This window comes from Trichosurus vulpecula, chromosome 6 (genome assembly GCF_011100635.1).
Source record: "Trichosurus vulpecula isolate mTriVul1 chromosome 6, mTriVul1.pri, whole genome shotgun sequence".
Classification (NCBI taxonomy): domain Eukaryota; kingdom Metazoa; phylum Chordata; class Mammalia; order Diprotodontia; family Phalangeridae; genus Trichosurus; species Trichosurus vulpecula.
In genome coordinates this window covers 219,745,587-219,750,790 of record NC_050578.1, presented here as the reverse complement: position 1 = coordinate 219,750,790, position 5,204 = coordinate 219,745,587, and the positions used below count along the sequence as shown (strand labels likewise).

Genomic DNA, 5,204 nt, shown 5'->3' with positions numbered 1-5,204 from the left:
AGGTTGAACAGGTAGGAAGAATACTAGTACCAGGAGAGCCAGTGTCATGATAAGTCATGAGGAGAAAGCATCCTTGAAGAGTTGCTCTTCCATCTTGTCCTGTGCTGGATAGAGGCCAAAAATCAATCAATTAATAAGTATTTATTAAGAATCTGTTGTTTTTCAGCCACTCTACTATGTGCTAATATTTTTCATTATTCATTTTCCAAGAGGACCAGTGAGAACACAGGGTGATATCATGACCTGTATGTGAATTGTATTTAAATGAGGCAGAGTTGCACAAAGTTGTCAGTTTCACTCTGTCGTCCAGAGTCATCAAAGTCCAGTGGCAAGAAAAAAAGTCAGGACAACTGTTGATGGTCCTGGATTAAGTGGATGACCTTGGCATCTTCAAAATCTTACCAAGAAGTAAGCACTTCACAGCACCTGCTTTGGCTGCCTACATAGCCACTGGAACAAATTGTTCTCATGCACCCATTCTGCCAGGCAAGTCTTCACATGTTTGGAGCAGACACCCCTCTACTTCCCTATACTCTTAAAATTTAAATGAAGATCATGAAAATATTATGATTTGGCAAATAAATTATTAGTAACATTTTAGAGAATAGATCCAGTGGAGTGATGGGCTCAGAAACCATGCTATAATAATCTAATAAATATGATAAAAAGTGAGCAGAAGCAGAGGGAGTGTACACAACAAAGGTAGATGTTTTTTTCCTGAGAGGTGATTGGGAAAGAGAAGATACACAGTTTGATAACTTATAAGGATGGCAGGGTCAAATGAAAGGTTTTAAAGATTGGACAGATCTGAGCCCATTTGTAGAAAGAAGGGAAGAAGCCCATAGATAAGACTAAAGCGGTGTTTTCCAAGGGGTACAGCTGAGGTTTGAAATAGGAGAGATGGAATCAATGGAGAAAAGAAGGATCATAACTTTTTCAGAAATTGTTACAAGGACCATAGAGGATGATATTGAGAAATATTGAATTGTAGAAGAGGAAAGAAAAGAGATCTCACAGGGACAGGCTTTCTTTATTCAAAAAAGTAGCATGCAAAGTCCTCTTTTGAGAGGGAAGGGTGAAATGGGAGGTGTTTAAAAATTTGCTTTTAAAAAATGGTTTAGTTTAGGCATTCTTCTTTTTTCTTGTAGTCATGAAGAGCTGGATCATAGACTCCTAAATGAGCATTATACTCAGGTATTTTCTCTGATGAACAGTATCTCAATATTTCATATTTTTCTTATTGGACTTAGAAGAGAAAAAATGTGAATTTACTCTTGGGAGAAATAAGATAATTCCAGGAAAAAGTAATATTTAAGATAATTTCTTTTTTAAAAAACTTAACAACAATCAAGATATGCAAATATTATCAACGTGGTTTTGCCTTTAAAAGCAATATCATGTATATTTGTATATGTCTTATATATTATATATGTGTGTGTATATGTATATATGTAAATGTGTGTGTATGTGTGTATATATATATGTATATATATATGAGGTTTTCTTTGTGAGACATGCATATAGTCAAGGAACACAAATCAAAAAATTACCCACATTTGAAAATGCTTGTCTCATTCCATATCTCTCATCTGCTGAATTTGAAATTGAATAAAAAATAAACTGAGGATATGGTCTGAGCAAGATAACATTTATTAGCAGGGGCTTGATGGCCTCCACTAGTGCTAATGACCCCGAGCAAGGTTTTTGGGAATTCAGAACAAAGAACAGAACACAGATGACATCATGGAATTAAGACCAACCTTGTTTGTTACAGAACTGAGGTACAGGGAACAACATGATTGGTTGGAAATTTGTTAATTTCCTTCTGAGGGCTCCTTCTGAGAGTAAGAAATGCTAATTTTGGGGGGTACAGGTATGAGACAGTGGCCCAGACTTTTGGACAGGAAACCAGGCATCCTTGAAGTATATAGCCTGGTGGTGTAGAGACATTAGACCAGTACTCCTTTGCTTTCCCACACATTACCAAAGCACAGTTAAGTTCCTTGAGGCAAAAATAAATGAGTGATTGGTTAGGGAGCTGGCTTTCTAAAATTCAATTATTACAGGCAAGGTGAATTCTGAAATAATTTCAGAGATAAAGAACCATGACTTAAGTAATTACAAGACAAAAACAGTTATAGGACAAAATCAATTAATTGTAAATAGGACAAATAAATAAATAAATGATACACCATGATTCTTAATCTTCTCAAACCCATCATCTCTATGCCAAGAAGCTGTAGATAATATTTCCTCATCAGTCTTTTGAAGCCAGCATTTGTCACAAGTTTGGTCCAAGTTCTCAGGTCTTTCAAAGTTGTTACCCCTCTCACAATTGTGATCATCTCATAAATTGTTCTTTTGGTTCTACTGAGTTCACCCTGCATCAGTTAATGAAAGTGTTTTGTTCTTGGACTACTTGCAAAGCAGTGTTATTCATCATTTCTTATATCACAATAATTTGCAACTACTTTCCTATAGCAGAATTTGCTCAGCTATTCTGCAATTGAAAGAAGCAATAAACAAACAGGATATGTTTACAGCAGGTTGAGCAAGTGCCTTCTACGATTTTATCTAGAAAGAGTAGAGGTTGCCAAGGGAAATTCCACATACTCTTTAGGCTGATAATATCAAGCATAATGTTAGCCCTTAGTAGTAATACTAAGTTGTAGGAACAAAGTAAAATTATAAGACTTAGAATACAGATTCCTCATTTGTCTTCTTTTTTGATTTTAGGGCACAAGGGTTATCTTGGAAACCAGAACTTTCCTTATACTCAATTAATATGAGGTGGATAACATCCTGAGATATGCAGAGTGGTCCTGTGAAAACTGAGGAGTCACAAAGCAGTCTCAGTTTATTTGGAATGGATTAACAATGATGACTAGTTGGCAGAACAGCATTTACACATTTGGTTCATGGGGGAGAATTAGGAGGAAACCAATTTGTTCATCTCTGCTTTGTTATTGGCACCCTGCCATGGTGCACAGGAGCAAAGTATTGGAGTAGGATTGGTGGGATGGGCATGTAGGAGGTGGCCAGTGAATGTTTCCTGAACACATCAGTAGACATATTGAAAACTTAGTTCCATATGCTATTTTAATCTCCTTTTCTTCTATCTAGTAGGAACTATTTCAAAGACATGTCTGGCAATAACTGCACTGCTGTGACTGAAGTCATTATTTTGGGGCTAACAGATGATCCAACCCTTCGTGTCATCCTCTTTGTGATGTTTCTATGTGTCTATGCTGTCACCTTACTTGGTAATCTTAGCATAATTATATTGATCAGAAATAGCTCCCAACTTCACACTCCAATGTATCTTTTTCTTAGTCACTTGGCTTTTGTGGATTCTGCATATTCCTCATCTGTCACTCCTGTTATGCTCAAGAATTTCCTTGTAGACAAAACTATAATTCCTCTTGGAGGCTGTGTGGCTCAGTTGCTCTTTGGAGCCATCTTTGGGACCACTGAGTGCTTCCTGCTGGCGTGATGGCCTATGATCGGTATATGGCCATCTGTAACCCCCTACTCTACTCCACCAACATGTCTACTAGGGTTTGCACTCAGTTGCTCATCACATCCTACCTGGGTAGTTGTACAAATGCTTGGATCTTCACTGGTTGTTTATTGACTTGGTCCTTCTGTGGATCCAATGAGATTAATCATTTTTTCTGTGATTATTCACCACTTTTGAAGCTTTCTTACTCCCAAGATAATCTTGCTGAAATTCTTCCTGCTGCCTCTGCTGGGTCAATAATAATGACCACCTTGCTAATTATCATAATTTCTTATGTATACATCCTTTTCTCTGTCCTGAAGATAAAGTCCTCTGAAGGGAGATCTAAAGCTTTCTCAACTTGCACCTCCCACCTCACAGCAGTCACTCTGTTCTATGGGACCACTACATTCATTTATGTGATGCCCAAGTCCAGCTACACAACAGATGAGAATAAAGTGATGTCTGTTTTTTACATTGTAATGATCCCCATGTTGAATCCCTTGATCTACAGTCTTAGGAACAATGAAGTAAAAGGGGCCCTGAGAAAACTGATGAGTAGAACACATCCTTTTTCATGACTTCAACTCAATATAACAAGTATTTATGAAGTACGTACTATGTCTCAGGCACTGCAGTGAGTTTTGGGGATGCAAGGACAAAACTAATACTCTCCGCCCCTAAGGAAATAATATTCTATTAATATAATTGTTACGATAAAATGATACCAATAAATGTGCTTTAGAAATGGTATATTTTAATTTTGATGGGTTAAAGCTGTGAATGTTGATTGGAAAGATCTAAAGGTACAAGCAATGCTTCATAAAAGTGGATGTCTCACTTTTGTAAAGGAGTAGGGAGATATGTCTTCTCAGTGTTCTTCTTTGGGTCCATGACTGTTTTTTGAAATATGGCAACACACATTTTCTATTGCTGTATGGCAGTTGTTTTTCACATTTCCATTCTTATACTCATTGTGTGTTATTTTATTGGCTCTGCTGTCATCACTCTGTATCAGATCATGTAAATCTTTTTCTGTCTTAGTCATATGTGTTATTTTTACAGCAGAGTAATATTCCATTATCTTCATGTGCCACAGTTTATTTGGCCATTACTCAATCACTGGGCATCTGCTTTGTTTTCACTTTATACTACCACAAAATTGGTGTAAATATTTTGATGCATGTGGGGACTTTCCTTTTATCAGTCACTACCTTTGTGGTGTAATACACTTGGAAAAACAAAAGGTTCTCAATAAAGATTCATTAAAAAAACCAAAAATCTCCACAATCTATCCCTTCACCACCTTTCCATTCTCACATTTTCCTCACATCCATACAATGTAGCTACACTGGACTTTTTGCCTTTCCCCATACATGACACTCCATCTGTGTCTTTACAGTGGCTGTCTCACAGGCCTGAAATGATTTGCTTCCCTTCTTCTGCTGCTTAGTTTTCTGCACTTTCCTCAAGACCACTCAAATCCCACCTTCTCCAAGGAGCCTTTCCTCTCTAGCTAATAGTAGCTTCCTCTCTCGCATTACCTTCCATTTATTTTGTCTGTGATTTGTATGTACCATGTTATTTACATGGTCTCTCTCTCAATAGAATGTGATCTCTTGAATGACAGGAAGTGGGTTTTTTTTGCTTTTCTTTGTATATGAAGTTATATTATAGTGCCTGACACTTAGTAAGCACTTAAAAT

At 37.0% G+C, this 5,204-nt stretch overlaps 1 pseudogene; it reads left to right on the top strand.

Annotated features, from left to right (window-relative positions):
- The first annotated feature begins 3,142 nt into the window (after positions 1 to 3,142).
- On the top strand, positions 3,143 to 4,080 carry LOC118853615 (annotated as a pseudogene).
- Positions 4,081 to 5,204: the final 1,124 nt, after the last annotated feature.